This window comes from Rhagoletis pomonella, unplaced genomic scaffold (genome assembly GCF_013731165.1).
Source record: "Rhagoletis pomonella isolate Grant_MI unplaced genomic scaffold, Rhpom_1.0 Rhpom_scaffold_00002, whole genome shotgun sequence".
Lineage (NCBI taxonomy): Eukaryota > Metazoa > Arthropoda > Insecta > Diptera > Tephritidae > Rhagoletis > Rhagoletis pomonella.
Genome location: NW_023458556.1, coordinates 57257836 through 57279934, shown reverse-complemented (window position 1 = coordinate 57279934; position 22099 = coordinate 57257836). Strand labels below are relative to the sequence as shown.

At 33.8% G+C, this 22099-nt stretch overlaps 1 protein-coding gene across 4 annotated transcripts in view; it reads right to left on the bottom strand.

Annotated features, from left to right (window-relative positions):
• Positions 1–19738, bottom strand: part of LOC118733860 — a 38374-nt gene extending 18636 nt beyond the window's left edge. For 3 of the 4 annotated variants that reach the window (XR_004992298.1, XM_036463470.1, XM_036463469.1), the window contains exon 1: positions 19594–19738. The gene's annotated coding sequence lies outside the window, so the exon portion shown is untranslated. Of the gene's footprint in view, positions 1–19589 lie in introns of all 4 variants that reach the window. The other variant, XR_004992299.1, reaches the window with a different exon arrangement.
• Between the last annotated feature and the right edge of the window lie 2361 nt (positions 19739–22099).

Genomic DNA, 22099 nt, shown 5'->3' with positions numbered 1-22099 from the left:
ATCTGCCTGTGAAGAAGTTTACCGGTACCATTTATTACCGAAAACCGGCTCATATGTAACAAACTTAATCCTCTTTTTAAATAATTTTCCTTAGCGCGGTTTTTCTATTGCATGCGTTTTTAATGACCCTCCAGAACGCTCCAGTTTTGCTACCTAGCTGTTATTTTTATCTCACCCTAAAAGAATACTATATTTTTTGGAGAAACGAGTTGGAAGATTCGCTTTCAAAATATGCCCCACGCGATTGGTGTTTATAATTCCCCGACAAACTGTAAAAAAAAGAGAATCAGGTTTAAATTAAATTATCGAAGGGTCGATGACAAGCAAAATGTAACTAACAAAGAGCGGAAATAAAATCAGGAAGAGTGAGATATCCTGGGAGTAAACTCCTCTACTCAATATGTAATAAAATTGCACTGATTTGAGAAAGTTAAATCCACAGCGCAAGTTTCGCAATTAAGCTAGGAAATATGCGATTACATCAATTTCGGTTACTTAAGCGGGTTGAGTCTATTTAATATATACGGAAATTAAATTGCCTATAACCAACCTCATAGAGCAAAAAGTTTAAGTATTTTCGCCCGCAGCAGTAGTCATTAATTTACTGCGGCGCAAGGCTTTGAGCGAAGGAAAAATTCCTATTAACTTACTTAGCGGCATATGCTTCCAAGTTTTGTAACTTGAATTTCTTCCTTCTGGGCATCAATCTCAATCGAAATCAGAAGAAACCCAGAGAAATCCAATCAAAATGCATGACTTTGAAGGCTAAATAAATAAATTATTAGTAAAAGCGCGAAGGCGCAGCGTAACTTGAGGCGTTTCAGCCACCAAATCAGTTGAAGCGCGGCAACCACATTTATTTTTCCACCCACCGCAAGTAGGTATGCAGCCAAACAAACTTAATTATGTGTCAATTAAAACTTCACCACAAGTTGCAAACCAAAACCATACTTATACGATTCACAAATATTTAATTTTACAACAGGCAAAAACTGCGCGGCTGTCAAAAATCACTGCTTAATCGAGAAGTGTCAACGCCATTTGAACTTCTTGCGTTTAACCGCACACACTTTACGCATATGTATTGAAGAAGTGCAAATGTACATACATAACTTCTACACTATACTCCAACTCTGGCAGTGAATTTGTTTGATAAACAAATTTTCCGTGTGTCAAGCAATTGCGAAATCGTAAAAGTGGCAAATGTGGTAAGGGTTGCTGTTAAATTCAGAACTCTTAATGTGTTTTCTGTTTTGTTTTCTTCGTTTTGTATGCACGTAACGCAAAGAAATTTGCCGAATTAACAAATTACGCCGGAAAGTAGGCAAGCAAAATGGTAGGCTGTCGAAAGTTTGTCTTAATTTATGCACCTGTAGTTGACTTGGTTTTTGGTTTCGAAATTACATATGCTTACCTCAAACTACTACACACTTCTCTAACTACAATCTTCTCGCTAGAAATGAAATTAACAGTTTCTCCTTTAACTTCAAAAGCATAAAAAACCGCACACACAAGTATATAACTAATCTTAAAATTTTGCTACAATTTATTCCAAAGTGTTCAGATTTCACGCAAATTCCCTATTTTTTGTCTGTGTTTGTATTTACATTCATTTGTGTAAAAGCACTTCAAATTCTTTTCCTAAACTCTGCTTCCCAATTAGCCAAGCAAATCCTAAGGCAAATTTCAGAGGAGTATTTAAACGGCACTTAAGTTTAATTTTGGATTATTATTTAAATGCATTTTACCTTTCGTTAAGTTTCAGATCAACTTTATTTAAATATGCTAATGAAGTGGCAACACTGTTGCTTTTTCTTATCTATATCCTACAGTCTTGGCCATTTAAGTGCCGATTTAATATATGTGTGATCTGATAATTAATTTTTGAAGTTAATCGACAATCCCTGCTTAAATAGGCCATCTGAAATTGGGTCTTAGTGTTTATTTATTATATTCAAGTTATATAAACATATCAGGGAAGCCAGCTCGTAGGGAATTCCCCGCATTGCATATCCAAAATCTTTCTAGAAAATTTAATTAAAATGCTTAACATTTTTACGATAATTTGTTGAATTTTTTTTTAAATATTGCACAAAGTTTGAAAATTGGATACGGTTTTTGTTAAAGAATTCACTATAATTTATTTTCAAAAAAAAAACTAAAAAAAAAGATTTGGTGCAACTAAATTTTTTACGACCACTGTATGTTTATAAACATTATATTCACATTTTTTAATGACTTTTTGTTAACTAACTTTATAAAAGTTTGGTTTATGAATACATACATGAATAACATTAGAAGAAAACAATAAACAGAAAGACCAGCAATATTTCAAATTTCATATTTTTTTGTAAATAAGGATATATCTATGGGTGGGGAATTTGACGAAATCGGGGAATTTCAATGTTGAAATCGGGGAATTCTAAAAAATGAGTTGGCTACGCTGAAACACATACACAGATACCTAATAAAGGAAACTTTCAATACTAAGTAATCAGTAAGGCTACGCAGCAAAATTTGTCTTAAGTGAGAGTTTTGTGCAAATTTTACGACCACTTTGTAATTTTAAACACACGCGCTCTAAATTTACATGCTACAGTAAGCCTTTTTTAGGTGACTATCGTCTTGTGACCAGGCAGAAATTAAAGCAACGTCATTTTCAATGCAAGCGATAATAACGCTTGAAGCATCAGTGGTTGTTTTGAAAGTTAAAAATGTTGAAAGTTTCCACGGATATGCAAGTCACTGGGTTTGTTTGGAAGATGATTAGTACTTCTGTGTAGAAGGGAAAGTAATATATTAGGACCTTTTGAAAAAATAGCATACAAATCAGACACAATGAGAATTGAAAACTGATATAATACTTTTTTTGTTAATTTAAATTTGATACATATATAAATAACGAAGTCAGACAGAAAAGGAGGTTAAATTATTATTTTTTTTATTTAAGAAATTAAGCTTTGGGAAATTAAGAAAGTTATGCAGTTTATGGAATTAAAATAAGTCAACACTATTTGCTTTAAACAAAGTACATTCTACTGCAGTTGAGAATTGCACTAATGTATTGTAGGTCATTGCATACTTTTAGGCGCATTCGTACATACGGTTTTGTCTGTTGAGTAGCCCGATTTATTTTGGTATTTTATATTTTTTACTGAACACATGTACCTACATATGTTTAGCTAATATTTTTTATCAATTTGTGTATTTTCCATTTTCTTTTGCGAAAAAATGTTTTTTTGTGCTTAGTTTGAGAAGAGTTTGGGTTCATAAAAATTATCCTAAAAGCAGCTCAATCATAATACCTGCCTAATTTTTTTAATGGCTTGATTTTAGTTGAAGATATTTTTACACGTCTAGAATGTACTAATTATTCAAATTCTATCGCGCTAAATAAAATTTAACTTCCCATAAAATTGAAAATTTTAATAAGCAATGAGTTTTGATGCCGACCAATAACTCATACGCCATGGCATGCGGATAACACCAAACTTTATTAAAATATATTTTTTTAATATTTGCACCCCATTTTTTATTCGTCGTGGGAGTAAATAGGAACCGATTTTGGCAATGTTGCAGATATAGGCTTCGTGGCAATGCAAAGCGGTTTTTAATTTAATTTGTGTTACATTTATGTTATGTTATTTTTCGACAAATCAACAAAAATGTTAGTTTATTAGTATCTTTGCACCTGTATCTTCCCTTCGTTCCGCTTTGCTTCTCTAGATGCCACTCGGCTTCCTGTGTGTACCCTAAGTTCAATACAGCATGTATGCGAAATTTCAGCGAATTTAGCAGCATACACCACAAATGCTTATGTATATGGCGACGTCCCACTGTGCACTACCGGCCACACTTCCGCTCTTCTAGCGACTATTAAAAGTACGCTCAGCAGGTTTGAACTTTTTTCGAACATAATTACGCTTTGCTTAATTTCATTATACACTACGGAAACTCCAACAATCAGCTAGGACCATACTTCCTTGAACATTTTGCCGGTCCTAGTTATCATGCAGCATGTATTTAATAGCCAATGTGTTTGCCAATAAACTATTTCGATTACTTTAACTTTCGCTTTGAAAATTATTTTACTTTTATTTTTCTACTTTTTGTTTTTGTTTGTCGTTTTTGAAAAAATTGCGTCAGCATAAAACTATTATTACCTACTTTTAGTACATGCTTAGTTGTCGGCCAAAGCGAACCATACATTTATTTCTATGTACTTATGTATGTATGTTTGTATGTTGAACGAGCATTTACTGCGACAGGCCGACCAACTAAAAAAATAAACGAATATTGTAGCCTTTAGCAGTAAAGTAAAGTAGATATCTAAGACTATCATATATATATATATATGTATGTATGTATTTCCTTCCTGCATGAATACATACATGAGCATATGCACATACACATACATTCCTGTCATAAAAGTTGATAGGAAACCATTTCAACGACCACTGATTGACAGCACTCTGTGAGATATGTATGTGTGTATGTAGTATGTAATATCTGCGCATGTATGCGTCTCATCGTGTGCGCATGCATTTGTGTGTGCAGTGGAGCGCGTACTTACACTGCCAGCTACTAAACTGAGTTAAGCGCCTTTCGCCGCAGCTGCTCTGTGTAGACTTTTTGCCTGTAACATAGCGATGGCCCACTAACTGCATAAAACATATATATATGTACAGTCAGACAGCGGACTTTCGCGTGTACTCAATTGTAGCTCTAGTTTAGCAAGTACATAACCGTTGCTATATACATACAAGTGCGCAAGTACTTACATACATATAGATAAGTATAGATATGCCGTTTATGTACATATGTGTGTGTGCATTTATATGTGCGCTAAAATTTGTTTTCATAAGCCATACGAGGGGCACTGGAGCTAAAACGCTTAAGGACCTACATGAATACAAAATGTATGTAAAAGCAACGAGCAAATAGTTGGTAAAAAAGCGCAACGAAGAAGGGAGCAAACGAAAGGTTGTAAAACATAAACGAGTAGTAGCATAGCATATTTACATACAAAAATGTTAAGCCTTTTTCACATTCGTAAGAGTGTATTTTGTTGTCTTGCTCAGTTACTGTTGTTCTTTTTTTCTCATTTGTTTCTGTTTTTTTTTTGGTGAGCTACATATTGTGGTATTTCAGGAATTTAACAAGGCCGACAAAGCTAAAGCATTCTTACACTTATACAGTTTATTTTAACCTTTTTTTCATTAAACTCTTCCTCTGCTGACATATTTCGCGCTTTCTACAATGTTTTATTTGTTATATCCACAATCTTCTTGCAAAATGCATCTTCATGCCTGCTTAGCGCCTATTTTTAGGCGATAAAGTGCATATATTTTACAGCAAAGACTCGTGAAAATTTTTGTCGATAAAATTGCACATAACCTTCACCTTACCAGCTGAAAAATAATGAAAAAACAGTGACTTTAAATTAAAAAAAAATGTAAAAAATGCGCACTTAAGACGCACACAATGAGATTAAAAGAAAACATTGAAGATAAGAATATATACACCTTCGGGCTATTTTCGGTGGTGTAAAATGTTAAGTATTGCAATAATTTATGCATGGCTATCACTGACTCCAACGTAGGCTCGATTTTCGTGAAACCAACAAACAGCCTGCACTGAATCCGAATAGCTACGAACGTAAATTTGAAGTTCGTACTTTTAATACTTTTTACAAGTAAAAAAAATTGAAAAATTACAAGCTGTATCAAGTAAATACATTTTTTAAGCCTTAAGCTATGCGTAGCCTTTAAAATTAACTTTTCAGCGATTTAATAAACCCAAAAATTAAATAATAAACAAAACAATAATGCTTTTTGTGCATAGCTGGAGCAAAATTTTACTAAACCATAATCCGTTCAAATTAAAATTTCAAATTAAAGGGCATTGAAACTACAAACTTTTTTGCGTACCAAATCGACACAGGCACATGTAAATTACATATATGCGTTGCAACGTTTGTGGTAAAAAATATACGTATGCACATATGTATGCAAAACCATTATCATCGAAATTCCGTTTAATTGATTTTTTAGAGACTGCAATTCGCTTTGCGCCTAACCGCCTAGTCTGGTAGCATAAGTACATATGTATATCTACGACAGCTAAAAAATAAATATGCACGTAAGTTTTACGTAAATATGTACTGTTTTATTTTATGTATGTATGCAAGTAACAACACACAAAGTTTTGCTCAACTAAAGCTTAACTACTCATGTGTGTATTTGCATAAATCCTCTGCTCTGCCACTGCTGCCACAAAATCCAGCTTAAACTATGATTACGTACAAAATACGTAACTCATCCGCCCCGGGTGACATTAATGAAATATAAACAATGCCAGCTGAATTTGAAACAATTTCATCCATGTTTGAGTTCAAACAAAAAGTAAACTAAAAGCTAAAGCTGGCATACATTCTAATGGAATACTTTTGCAGTATTTATGTTTTTTGTTTTTTTGTTTTAATTCATATTCTCCAATTTCATTTTGAGCTTTACATCAATGCCTGCTTGCTCAATGGCTTAACAGTTTTTGTGGCAACTTTTCATACATTTTAATTCGTTATTTCTTGGACAACTTTTGGAAAAAGTAGAAAATGCCATATAATCTGTTTTGACATTTTGCTCATATTCAATTTAGATCGAATTTGGTGTTTTCAATTCAAAAATAGAAAACAAAATTTAAAAATAATAATTCAAAATGTCGCTTTTGTATTAGCAAAGTAAAAGTAACTAGCATAGCGGAAAAGGAATTTTTTATGTTTTTCTTTTGTGAGAATTTTTAATTTTGCTCTTTCAAAGTCCCAAAAAAAAAACATCCTACATGACGCATCGAACATATTCAATCGATTTATAATCCATCAAAGCTGCCAATGTAAACTCAACGCATCAAAGTAACGGAAAGGCAAAAGAAACTAACAGAAAAATATCAAACAAAAAAACAATAAAAACAAACAGCAGCAGGCAGAGTAAATTGCAAAGAAAATCTCAAATTTTCGCAAACAATTTTTAGGCCTTTTCACGAGTATGTATACTAGGATGGTTAAAAAAGTTAAAAATGTTAAGCACTCACCCCTAGTATTTTTCTAAATGGAAAATGAAAATACCCGTTTTTTTTTTATATGATCAAAGAAGAAGCTGTCCATGTATTTTATATGAGAATAAAACACTTTTTGGTAGAAATGCTATAGAATTCTTAAAAATTAATCAATCTCTTCAAGAAGCTTTCAGTAATAAAACCCAATTGTATATTTTACCATTTTTAATAACAACGATATCATATGGATCCCCTTTGCGTTTTTTGGGGGATTTGAGAGACTTATAAAAAATAGTTAATAAAAAATATGTTTCCGTCGCCAATATAAGTTATTTCCCAACGTTTATTTTTTACGTTACTTGATAACAGTTATTATCCAACATTTATTTTTACATTGCCTGATAACAGTTATTTCACTCCTCGCCTTTTATTTTCGTTATCTTTATCTTCTTCTCCATCTCCGTTTTCGTCAATATTCTTATCCTACAACATTTATCGGACAACGTAAACAATAAACGTTGGTCAATAACTGTTATGCAGCAATGTAAAAAGTAAACGTTGGTCAATAACTGTTGTGCAGCAACGTAAAAAATAAACGTGGGGTTATAACTCTTATCTGCGAAACAAAAAATATTTTTCATTTAATAACTGTTATGAAACAAAGTTTTCGTTAAATTTCAGAATTCGGGCAACGTTTTCAGTTTATAAATTCGAGATTACAGTAATTTTTGGTCACTGGTTACTATTGTAAAATGGCTAAATAAACAATCGCGTATTGTTACTAAAGGTCTCCTGAAGAGAAGCAGAGTCTTTCGATCGAAATATATTGATTTTCTAATAGTCTATTACATTTCTACGAAAATACAAGGAGAACTTCATGGGATTTGAAGCAGTTCTAAATATCTTTCTTTTAGCAAAAAAAAAAATCACGGTTATCCTTTTTCCATTTTTTAACATTTTTAACTGTTTTCTCCGCATGTTTTCATTTGGATCTCCCTAATGTACACGCATTCCTGACAAACCCTTTGCAACCAGTACTCGCGAGGCATTTTTCGTTACCCCCTCACTACTGCTCCTTTGTAGCCTCGAAAATATGCCAGTAAAAAGCCAAACACAGTTGTAGATTCGAATCCGTATCGAAGGCCATGCATCCGAATTGAATTAAAATGTTACGTATCCGCCATGTACACCGTAAAAGCAGGCCCATTTGTGTGTGAAGGCCGCATGTGATTGCAAAAGCCAGAATAACAGCTAAACTGGTAGCGTATAGGCTTCGAAATGGAGAAATGATAAAGGGGCATGACGTAAAACGAAAAATGGTGAAAGACAAAACGGCAGCATAAATCGCAGAAAAAATTGGGCGCGAAAGAGCGTGCGCAGTTTTGATGTTTTAAATGCATGTATATGTGTGCGTGTATGTATATGAATGAGTAAGCACTGAGCTACCCATATTCCCTAACGATAAGTTTCTGATTGTCGAAATATCGACAAATAGAAACAAATAAAAAAATGTAAAAGCATGGATTTCTATTTAACCGCGAATCTTGAGCTTACGAGAAATTCCATTATTCCATATAAAAATGTTAAATTCGTAAAAAAAAATATATAATAGAAACTCCATTAAGGTATTACTTTATATGTATGTATATATGCAACCGACCGAAGTCAATGCAGCAAAGGCAGCGCCACAACAATCAACCGACTCTGTGCATCTGTACTCCGCTTTGGGCTTCTCCTTCAATATACTCGTGTGTTTGTACGCTCGCTATTCGATTCGAGGATCAACAAGAAAATGGCAACACCAAAAATACATATACAAACAAAATAATAACAACAGTTTTATATTACTGCAATTCTCTGCAGCTGAGCCGCAAAAGCATCAACAAACACTTCAAAAAACTTCATGTGGTACGTGCTTTTTCATTTGCTCTGCTACTTTGTCGAACATCAGCAAAACTTCAACAACAAAACACATACATACATATGCAATCAAAATCATCGCAATTTTATTTTCTACTATAAATGGAGTGCTGGAAAGTTGTGCGCTACGCTCTACGAAGTGAACTACAGGCGTAAATACACATTTATTTACTTAGGTTGCTGTGAAGACTGCAAATCAACTGTGAAAGCTTAGAAGAAAAAAATGAAGTAATAAATAAACTTTTCATTTGAAAAATGGTCTATCATTATTGGCTTGCAGGCTACAGTAAGGCAGCAAAGTGAAGGGGTTTAATTGCTGTTCATAGCGGTGGAATATTGAACTTTATAGAAAGTTAGTATTATAATCGAAGTGAAACTAATGAAAAGTTGTAAGTATTAGTAGTGAGGAAACGTGTGCGAAAAAATTCGACGAATTAATTACTCTGCGGCTTTGAAAAAGTTGTGCATTGGAGACTTATAGGCGCTTTTAAACTTCGTTCTAAAAGAGTTGAATTGAACCTATTTAAATTCATGCAGACTGTTTCACAGTGCGGAGTTGCGTTTTTCATTGGGTAACCATATTTTTGAAGTAGATATACGTACAGTGCAAATTTGTATTACACGATTAGCAGACCCGGCGGATTTTGTCCTAGGAAAATTTTTTTTTTTTCTATTGAAACATTTTAGTCCCACATTTTCGCGAGCAATTCACCGTTACTATTTCCAGTGGCAGTCGTATTCGGCATATTTCCATTATCATCTTAAAAAATAAATATATTAATAATAACCTAGCGAAAACATGATGTCCGTGAAGAAATATCTTGAAATTCTCCAATAAATATGCGATTGATTGCACATACATACATATCTCCGTATCAAGTTCCAGTACTCTACCATGAACACTTTCCTAATCTGAAGGGAAAGCTACTCGTTGTGAACTAGAATTCTACAAGTTTGCGTTTCAGCCCATCTAGTTGACGTTCTCTCCTTTTTCATTCTTCCTTTTTATTAGCGACTGTTATTTTTAACATTGCGATGTCCTACGAGATATCAATTTGTCAGGCTATGCATGTGCATTTACTAGTAGAAATACTGGTAGCACCAAATGATGAGATAGTCTGCCAATCCACGGGGAATAGGAGAGCATAGGTATGTCTTTTTGCTCGCGGCGCTCCATTGATTTTTTTTTAATCAACTGATTGAAAGACTACTTTAACACAAATGCAATGAGTAAATGTTTCGAATTTGTATACTCTTTTTGCTCATGAACACAATTTGAGTCTTGGAAGTATGAAAAAGCATCTGTGAATTGCAGAACGAAAGGGTATTCAAAAGAAACATATTGACTTTGAAGTTGTGTGAACCAAATTCATTTTAAAGTAGTTGAAATTAAGTGCAGAGTCGGGCAGTCGACTTGCTGCTTGCACACAACTCAAACTGAACATTTGAAAGCACATTTACGTGTCTGGCTGTAGCTGAGAGCGCCAAAAATGTCCATGTTCAAATCTCATTTAATTTTAAATTTTTAATTTCTGTTTTTCTTAGTTATGAAAAAGCATCTGTGAAGTACAGAACGAAAAGGTGTTCAAACGAAACATACCGACTTTGAAGTTGTTTAAGCCAAATTCATTTTAAATTAGTTGAAAATACATGCAGCAAAAGGCAATTGACTGCTTCCCAGGACATCGCCAAATTAAATAAATGAGTTCGTTGCAGGTATTATGGTGAGAATTTTAATTAGTTATCATTAGTTTAGTAGTTTATAAATTTACTTTCAAGCTAATTCAATTTCCTGCAGGGTCTTAACCACCTCCAAGCGGCCTCGAACCTGCTATCTCAGCACCAGAACCAGTAGTCCTCACATGCGCCATGCCGGAATTTTTAAAGAAAAGCAAGTAATTGCGTTTTATTTTTGGCTTTGGCAATTTAAAGGCGGATGTCGCTGAACGCTTAAGTTCTTGGAAATTGTCGAACTGATAGGTATATTTAATGCACTAGTCTTTTTTCTAACTGGTTTGGCTTGTGTTTGTGTTTGGTTTGTATGGAAGGTGGCACGCCCCGTTTTCCAATAACTGCCAAATAAATTTTACGACCTATTCTAACGACCTTTTCTCTGAAATATTTCTCGCGCGGTTACCGATCAGGCTAAGATCTTAAAGGCATCCACATTTATTCTATGCTGCGGAAATAAAAAAAACTGGCTCCTTTCCGTGATAAAGTAAATGAGGTACACAAGAAGATAGACTTCATTTTCTGGCTAAATTCTGCCTCTCTACATTCCCTACGGAGAGTGAAGGTACCGCAACTTAAGCTACCAATCTATGTTAACACTTATGCAAAGTATTAGTCATAAAAAACTGAGTTTTGCGCAATGCTTATTTGATAAACTTTTACTTTTTTTAATAATATGGCGCTAGAAATCACACATTTGGATCCAATTTAAATGCAATATTAGGCTAATAATAAAATTAGACAGTGCCGCGTTCTGTACGGAGCCGATGGCCGCTAAAGTGTTAATTTTAGGAAGGCCAAGGGACTTTAGGCTGTCTCGACTAAGATTCTGAAGTCGCTCCGAGATTTTTCTAGCGAGAGCTAAGAGTTTCTTCAATTCATTTTCACTTTGTTATTGGACTTTCGATGGCGACCAAATCCGTTATGTCCTAGTACTCACCAAAGAGTGAGTATTTACTCACCAAAGTGTAGTACGTGCTTAACTGGTTTAAAGCAGTTTTGCAATCGTTCACAAGTCTTTATGTGGCTATAAAAGAGTACACGGCTATCTCTCTGTTGGACATGCTATTTCCATTCCTACCTAGACATTCCCGACAATTGCCAATTGAAAATAGACAATTGGTTTAAAGAGCGCATTTAATTTTCTAATGATCTTAACCAAAACAAAATTCTTAATACAACGGGAATTGTCCATTTTATATGAACATACATACTTATGTAAGTACCCGAAAAACTAATATGACGAATTTGCTTGCGTGACCGGAAATTTGATGGTGGACGAATTTCCAACTTGGATAGAAAATAATTCAGTTTATATACAAAAAAAAAATTAACGACATACAAAAACGTGATTGCGAATATCGCATCAAGAAAATCCATTTTATTGCCACCTTCATCAATTGGTGATTCGCATACGTATACGCAGTGGAGTACTACGCGCCAACTAGAAAATGGAGACAAACGTGACAGGAGGTGAAATCAAATCAAGAAAAATGTTTGCACAAATTTGTATCTCTGACCAAACCAATAACTTGCAGAAGCTAAGGCGAGGTGGGGATCAGTTGCAGTTGAGTGGAAAATGGAAGGTACATCGCAATCGCTGTCGCTGCTGTTCGTGCAAATTATGCTGATGAGCAAATAATACACAAGTAATAATCATAAATTATAATAGATAGAGTAGGGTATGAATAAAAAAAGTAGAAATTTCGGAAAATCAAGTTATGTGCACGCCCCTGCGTATTCAACATACCACTTCAACAGATCCCAGCAAAAGCCTAACTCGTACGAAAGCACAAAAAACCAAATAATTTGACTTGATTCCAACGGCCGTACATTCAGCGTTCATACAGTCATCACCTCATCATCATCATAGTCATCATTATTTGTTATCATTACTGCATATCTCGAACTCAAACTTGACACAAACAGAAACAACTACAACAACGAATATGCTAAGGCTGTGCCCATCACTCACATCAGCCGACAGACGCCTCCTTCAAGCCATCGCCATCATCAATATGGCAGCTTTGCGCTTCCTTTTCACACTCAAAAGTCAGCACTTCATCGCTAGCAACCAATCTGTAGCGCTCGTTCCGCCGCCCACTCACTTTCAAGTGCCGATTGTTTTTGCTCTACCAGAGTGCTATGCGACGCTGCACTAGTAAGTAAGTATGTGCTTGGCATTTTGAATGTTTTCGAAAATCGATTGTCAATACTGAAGTGTGGTTGTTGTCTGCATAAATGGCAAAAGTGGCAAAGAATTTTCCTTATAAATGATCATCAGTAAGTAAAATGATGATTGCTTTACTAATAATTACTACCACTGCGGCTCTGTTTTTTTTTTGTTCTGTCAACTGTCAATGGCATCGCTTTGCGTCGATAATGTCGCTGCGGAGTGGCACTCAAGGCGAAAATGGCATGGCGGCAATAAATATACAAATTTCTTCAATTTTTTTCTTTCTTTCTAATAAAGACAGCGATAACTTTTCCCGTTTCCATTTTTGCTGTTCAATTTTCAGCTACGAATTTTTGACGCCGGCCGTCTGCAACTTTGTGTGGTACTTTCCCTTATTTTTTTTTCGTGCCACTTTTTCTGCCATCACAGATTGTGCGGGTGTTGCAATGGCTCAATCGTTGATTCAAATGATTCATTTGCGTTACTTCACTGGCTGTCTGACATTTACTAGCTTTTTTCCAGTGTTACTTTTTTGCGTTTCGGGTTTCTCCTTTTTTTCTGTCGTTATTGCTTGATAAGAAAAATTAAAATGCCACAGCACGTCAGTGATTTTTGTCATTCGCAATTTGAGCTGCTACCACGCCCAACCCTTCGCGTCGTAGTGACTATAAACCCATACAAAGAAATTAATTTTTTTTTTTTTGTAATGTTTGTTTCTATTTTTTGCCTACTTCCTGTCTGAAGGCATAAGTGTTTAGCAAGGGGAGCTTCACGCGCGGCAAATCAATGCAATTTATCGGAGATATGACAGCTGCAGCACTGATTGTCATTTTTGGAGCTTTCGTTTAACTTGATTTTTTTTTTTTGTGAGATAAGTTTTTACATTCGTTTTTTTAACTGGTTTTCTAATATGAACATGATTGGCTGGTTACAGGATTAATTAATAATTAAGGCAAGGTACTACTGCTTAGTATTTTCTAAAGATTTTACGATATAAGTTTTATACGCGTGGTAATCTAAATACAAATTAAAGTACGGGAACTAAAGTGCCTTTTTGCGAGAAAATGCGGAGATGATCCCCGTAAATGCAGCAGCGAACTTTGCAAGCACAAAGATAATAAGCACCATTCAAGAAAGTCAGCATATTGATACTCCGAAAGCCAGACCTGAATTAAGCCCGATTTTGAAATTAAGGAAAACCTAATCCGGGTTTTATTTTTCATAATTTTCATACAGTGAAAATGCGTATGCTGGTATAAAGTCATGATCAAAAATTACAAAAAAGAAAGATGGCTTTTATTTAGAAAAAAAAACAAAGCCAAGCAAAATAAGTTCAATTTTTTTAGACCAAAAGTACAAAAAAATAAAAATCAGTAAAACAAATCACGTTTGGTTTTATTTTAACCTTTTTTAATAATTTACAGCTTTTTTATGACTTAAGCGCTCTTCCGCCGTCGCCGAGTACCTGAATCCAAGCTTTCTCCGCTAAAATTCTAATTCAGTTCTTAGTTGCTCGATTAGTGCTAAATTGAATATATCTAGCTATTTCCGACTACATCCCGATAAAGCGAATTATTTATTTTTCAAAAAACGTCACCATGGTTTAATTCCAGATTATCAAAGCTGAAAAATAAGATGACAAGAGTATAGAGCTCTCTGTTTCCAAAAACGATCTTTTACTTGCTATTTCAGCTTTAAAGCGTAGTTCAAGTCAAGATTCCAAAGGTTTCTAAACTATATTTAAAAAAAAAAATGCTCCAATGTTTAAGAATTTCTTATTTCCCTTCTTTTTCAAGAGTGCCTCAATAAACGGCTTTTCCCAAATCAATGGAAATTTTGTACCCGTACTCCAATATTAAAATCTGCTGATCGCAATAACGTCTGTAAATACAGACCAATAGTTAAACAAAGCACATTGGCTAAGTTATTTGGTAATATAATATATTCGAAATTATTGGATCATGTAAATAGTATAATATCGGCTGCCTTCCCGATAGGTCAACCTGCTCTAATTTAGCTCTACTAGGAACAAGAATAGTAGAAGCATTACAGATGCGCAATTAGATGTTATTAGTATATGCGAACTTCTCCAAAGCAGGGACCGTAACAGTTACAACTTTTATTAAAAAATCGCTCTTTAACAATCACTTGTTGACTTCTACTTAATTACTCTATAAACAACCGTTATTTCTGGCCTTTATTTTATAAATAGAAAATAACAATTATTTTTGATTTTTAAATTATATGTCTTAGACAACAGTTGTCGAAGAGTTTTATTTATAAAAGTCATAATTAAAAATCAGTCACTAGCTTTTATTTTTTAAATAAAACTTATAAAAGTCATTTGTATAAGTCGTAGTAAACATTTGTTTTCTAACACCTACTTAACTGCGAAAAATTTTACTGACTTTTACTCGAATGATTTAAAAAATAAAAGTCGGGGACTGATTTATACTTATGACTTTTAAAAGTAAAAGTCACTGACTGACTTTTATAAATAAAGTATTCAACAGCTATTACCTAAGATATAAAATATAAATATCAAAAATAATTATTATTTTTGGATTTATAATATAAAAATCCAAAATAATTGTTATTTTTTTTAATTGTTCATAAAAATTGCAAATAAAAATTTATTTTCAAATTTGAGTCTCGGTGAAAAAAGATATCGATTGGTGTATATCACTTAGTTGTAGAATATTTCCTTAATAGTTAATTTTTCCATGACAGTTTTCATCAGGAACTGTTATGTTCGGTCCTTTCTCCAAAACTTACGAAAAAGTTAATCATATCATCTTTTTACAAAGTCTTGGAATACTTCGAAAGCTTTTTAGCAGACATAGTGCCGTTTCCTCATGTAGTTTTTAAAATGTGCCTGCCCTTTAAAATCACTTTTCCAGTACAAAATTTTTGTTTAAATGGCAGATAAATTTTAAAGCCTACATTATATAATGGCCCATAAATTTACTTGTTAAAATTGGTGCAACGTCATCTAGAGTTATTGTTAATGCGTGGTCAGGTATGCCACAGGGTACCCACTGTGGACTTCTGTTATTTTAATTTTTCATTAATGTTTGCCAGACTGTTTCAAATTCCCTAACTGCTTAATGTTTGTAGATGCAAGTAACTTCGAAATGAAATTTTGGTTTCGAAGCTCGTCGATTATACGTTGTCCAGACCATTTTCTTTTTCATCGGTTTTATAAGAAGAATCACTGAATAGTTCTGAGCTCCATGCACTCTTATATAGGTCACTTTATATGTCTTTAGTTAGGAGCCGCCTTGAGTACTGTTCTATATTAATTATGGAATCCTTACTATGGTACCTACAAAAAGTTTGCGTTTAGGTAAGCGAATTAAAGCATGCTATGGATTTCTCAAGTGTCATAGAACAAAGCTTTCTTAAGTAAAAGGTTGATGGCACCTCAAAAGCATGCCCATCTCTGTCTGACGCACCCTCCGGACAAAGATTTCGATGCTTTTTTTCGAACTCTGCATGACTTACAACCAGCGTTGCCAGGTTGACGTTTTTAACGTCATTTGGACGTTTTTTGTATCCTGTTGACGTTTGGACGTTTTTTGTTTAAAAAATTACGTTTTTTAACTTCCCAGTAATTTTTCTCTATTCACAATTGGGTGGTTCAGAAGGTGTCGTACGTGGCGTATTGTCGGATTTTGTTAAAGTTTTTAACGGCCAAATAAATTTTTAGAGGACTTAAAATCACCACCAACTATTTTTTAACGGCGTGAAATTTCATAATACAACTTTTATGTTGGCTTGCGAATTCCTTAAATATAGTTTTGGCGGTTTAAAGTTTATGGGATACAACACTACGACAGTATACAACACCTTGTGAACTCCCTAAATGTATTCAATGTATAGTGTACTATTTGCTTGTAGAGTAAGTACTTACGCTCACACTTTCGGCAAATTTGTTACTAAATCTTGTAAGTAGAACTAATTTTGAATTATTTTCTTAATAAATCTTTACAAGCTTTGTTTTTTGCAGCAGCTGCCTCAAAGATATTTATTCTTTGGACACATATGACTTAAATATGATGCAAACTAAGCTTACGCGCTTTTTTTTTTATTCTCGGACTAAGGATCCCGCGTTCAAAGGCTGATTGTGTAAACACTTGAGGTTACAAGGCTTATTACAATGTTTGCAATTGCATATTAAAAGCCAAATCAGGAAGAGCTGATCTAATGCAACACGTACGCTCTCAAAAGCACTATGTTCCTTCTTAGCATAACGTAGTTTAGCATTGTCGACAACCGACCACCTAACCAAATGTCTACAAGAAAAAAAAATATATAAAATATCCACGCGATTCTTTAGCAACTTAAAACTTGCACATTATTACCCTGGAATTTAATGGGCTATCAAACTGTATACTAAAAAAAAAATCTAAAAAATCTGAATAAAAACTTGGAAATCTAGCTGAAACTTTGCAGATTTTTTATAATTTTTGCACAAAGTTTGAAATGTGGATTTATATTGTGTTAGTTATATAATGAGCTAGACTTTTATGAAAAAATAATAACCATTAAATAAACAAAATAAAAACAGCCAAAATAGATCAAAATGTTGATGACTTAATCAGCTAATCACAAGTGTATGTATAAAATGATTTTTATATTAACGATCTCAAATCAGTTTCCAATAGTGGTATTCACCAAATTGTTGTCAACAGTCCTTGTTTGAGCTCATCTGCTGTTTTGCCAGAGTGCCAGGCCACTTGCTCACTTTGGTGAATACCACTAATGAATTTTAAATGTGCTCTGTCGAAATGACATTTTAATATACCTTACGTACATATGTACCTTTGTATACAACAAAAGTTTAATAAGAACAATTCTGTGTGCATACATGTAAAAGACGTTTTTTGGTAGAAAATGACGTTTTTTCAGACCAAGAGGGACGTTTTCTCATGCCGAAAACCTGGCAACACTGCTTACAACCATGCATAGCTGATGCATAGATGTTTACCATTGGCCAGAGTGTCTACCCACTATTTGTTGATCGAATAAATATTTTTGTATACATGCATACATGCAAACAACCCGATCTGCTCTCTCACTGAGTTGTTCATTCAGCCCACATACAATGAGCGAAGTTTTCTGCTTTCAGCGCTTGTACAACACGTGGCGAATTCAAAAAAATTTTAGGTGAATCAGATGGTTTGTTAGCAGAAGCAGTGTTGCATTTTAATCAAAACTCACTTGCTTCCCAAGTTACACTTTTAAGTGCAGGGAGCAAATATGTAGCATTTTTTTTCCAAATAAAATTTAAATACGTTTTACCAATAAATATTGCACTCGGCTTTAAGTACAAAAGCATTAAGCAAAAACTAAAAAAAAATAAAATATTTTTGGCAAATTTTCACAAATTTTCAATATTTTCAGTCATCCGTATGAAACTGTTTTCCATAACAAATGAGAATAAATGGGCTAAAATTAAGAAAATATTTAAATAAAAAAAATGTTCATATATAATTTTGTATGTATTTAAATTCATGTGACCATTCAATGTATATTTTCTTTGCGCATATTTTATGATACTTTTTTTCTTCACTTGCAGCTATTCACTTCAATGCTAAACAAAATCGTTACTTCACATCTTTTTTGATTAAATGGTATTCAAAGTATTAAAAAGTCCAACTGTCGCATACATCATACTTTTCACAGCACCGTCTGAAAATAAAATCAGCGCCGCCGTTATGAAAAAATGATTATATTCCCACTTATATCCAAAGCTAATTTTATAACCTCACTTTTGCACTTTTAGTCAACATTTAGTATCATTCTTTTAGCTAAGCAGTAAAGAACCATTTTCGCTTTTTACGTGTCGTGAGAACTTTTTTTTTGTTATTACTGTATTTGTTATCTTTCTAGCACCAAATTTCTATTTTATTTTATTCAAGAATGTAATCACCATTTTCTCCAAGTATTTAGTGCGCTTAAGATAATATATTGAAGCAACTGTTTTCCCAAAAGCTTTGATATTATCGTGGCTTTGCATTTTTTTTTATTTTCTGTTTTGCTTTTTTCACATTTTCGTTTTTTTTTTTTCTTTTTTCCCAAAAAAAAAAAATAAGACTGCTGCACATACTTAAGTTGTTGCTGCTTTAATTTCCATAAGGTTCCATGCTCTCACTTTTTCTATATTTTCCGCTTCCTCCACAATCACACATTTTCTGTTTTGGGTCGCTTAACTAGTGCTCACCTCCTAGCAATCTTCTTTAAATATTTTCTGTAGCAATTTTATTTCAGGTTTTTATTCTTCTTATTTTCCTATTCCAATTCTTATTGTAGGCTTGAGATTGCTGCTATTTTTTCTTTTAGTTATTTCACTTCCCGTTTGACGCACAATGTAATAAAGCTGCAAGGGATATGAGATTCTTATCTTTATAGCAGCCGAAGGACCTATTCAAGCGAGGGCACCGCTACAGCCACAGGCAGTTGACTAAGCATATAGCTGCCAACGAGATATTTTGCAATGATTTTTGTGCACAACTTAAGTCAGAGTACGACGTCTATATCGACTAGCACATTTATTTATTTCAGTAACTTTTCCTTTTTGTGAAACTTTTAATATAAATTTTCTGGCGAATTTTCTGTGCTACACAAGCGACTTTTTCCTCAATTCACTACAAGCACACCTTTCTTTCATTTAACTCATTTACGTATAGGCGTGAAATTTTATTACCGACCGTGTATGCCTTTGAAATTTGCTTGCAAAACAAATTCACTGGTGAACTGCCCACAACCAACAAAAATAAAGTAGAAAGAAACCAGCCGACGCACTTCCGCCGCTCAACGACCATTTAACGCCCGTTTACAAAAACAGACTGAGCCATTTCGGGATTTATCCCTTGATGTTAAATAGAAGACTTGCAATTTTTTTGTTTTTTTTTTTGGCTGCCAATTCGTCTTCGATAGACTGCTCTCCAGCAGCAACACAACGTACTTATCTAGTTTAGGGAGAAGAGCAACAATCAGCGTAAAATCAGTCGGCTCCGGTTTTGCGCCAGATGCCAGACGCATGACAAGGGGAGAATTGCGCGGGTTTGTATGGGTAAAAATAGATTTACCCGCTGATGTGTAGCTACTCTCAAGCAGCACTGGTTGCAAGGCAGCTCGAGTACGAAATTGTTACGGAGAGCATACACATGACTGCGGCAAGCATAATTGTGCGCCGAGTAAGAAGAGTGAGTGTGCACGAGTGAGTGAAATTGAGTGTCAGCATCCCGTTGGCAGGATACGTACAATACAAAATTTGGCAGCATAGCATGTTTTTTGAATTACAAGTGTGGTGAAAATCAGCAGCAGAAAGAGAAGTGTAGCATAAAAAAAGAGATACATTTTATGAGAACTCTCTCTTCACTTCGATTAAGGTGAGCGCATAAAAAGTGAATTTTCAAAGAAGTTACTTCAAACAGAGCACTTTCTTTATGCTATTTCAGACGAATATCTGATCTAATTTCGATTTCTTTCGTTAAAAGCATATACACTTATTTTATGTCTAACAATATTTTTCGGTGTATGCTACTCACGACGATCTTAGCGCCACTACTCATTCACGCCCAACGCTTGTTTGCCTAAGAGCACCAGAATATATTTATCATCCTTATCGCAAGTTCCGTTTTGTGCGCTTGTTCTTAAACGCCCTCTGTTGGCTTTGCTGAAAAGCTTTCTTATCACAAAATAAAAGCTTTTATGTGTCACCTGAAGACTCATAGATGTGTAAGCAGTAGGTTGATAAGAAATCATGCTGAACACGCAGATGCATGAGGTGGTGGAAAAGTCGAAAGGGAAATACCGTTAAAGTTTATAGATATAAACATAGTATCGTATATAGTTTACATATCTCAATAAAAGCCAACATATTTAAACTCCGCTAAAAACATAGACTCATACCTAAATGAAAGGTCTGAGCTACAAAATATTACACCTTATTGCACATATTTAGGTTAAAGCCTTTAAACCCAAACGGCGCAGATCTGATAGCCTTTACCAAAAATGTATGTATTCCCTTAATTTTCGTTGAATTTGACTTTCTAAACGGGTTGCAACCCTAATATGTAAAGCCTTTTAAACACATTTCGATTGATACCCTTATTGAAATAATTTATTTACTTTATATATAATTTGAAATTAAATTTGTAAACAGCTGGCAACCCTTTTCGAAATAAATGGCCAACTACAGTCGTTTTAAACCTCTCTCGTGTGACTATGGGTGTCATTTTTACATATGTATATACATACGATTATTTCAATTACCTTACTCCCTTAATTGAAGTTATATATGACTTATAAAACAGGTGGCAAACCTCATGAATATTAGAAATAAATCCCTTTCAAACCCATTTCTTTTGATAATTATATTGTAATAACTCATTATCAATTGTATACTTTTTATTAAAATTTTTAAACAGCTGGCAACCTTCTTCCAAGTATTTTAAAACTACAACCTTCTTAAACCTCTCTCGTCGGAAAGCCATATTTTAATGTATATTTCAATTATCCAATTGCCTTAATTCTAGTTAAAATTGATTTTTGAAACAGGTGGCAACTCTAATACATATAGTTTATAAATAAATCCATTTTAAAAGATTATAGTAATACATTTAACTTATGAGATAATTTTAATTTTAATTTTTTAACTGATGGCAACCCTCTTCAAGGTGTTTTTAAACTACAACGCTTTTAAACATCTTTCGTCTGACACCCATATTGTAATATATAAGAAGGATTTTTGAAGCAGTCAATATATGTAGGATGGGATTAAAATTTTTCAAAACCATATAGATTGATACTTATGTATATTGTAAAAATTCATTTAACTTATTTGAATTAAATTTTTAACAGGTGCCAACGCTTTGCTTATTCTTACTTGGATTACCATTAAAGCGGAGTAATTTGTCCGAAGCAAAATTTTCGAAGAAAGTGTATAGAAACTTCAAATTCTACGATTAATTCTAGCCAAAAAAGGCGAAAAAACTATATACCAAAAATGACATTTGACCTTCCCAGTTTTCAAAAGAAAAAACAGCATATTGTATGAAGAAAACACAAAATTTTGTAAATGAAAAATTAATTTCATTCAGAAAAAAATTTTAGGAAATCGATGGCTGAGTAGAAGATCGACCTATCTCGGCAGCCAGTTCGAAAACGCTCTATCTCAAAAAACTTTTCAAGAACGCTCTATTTCAGAAT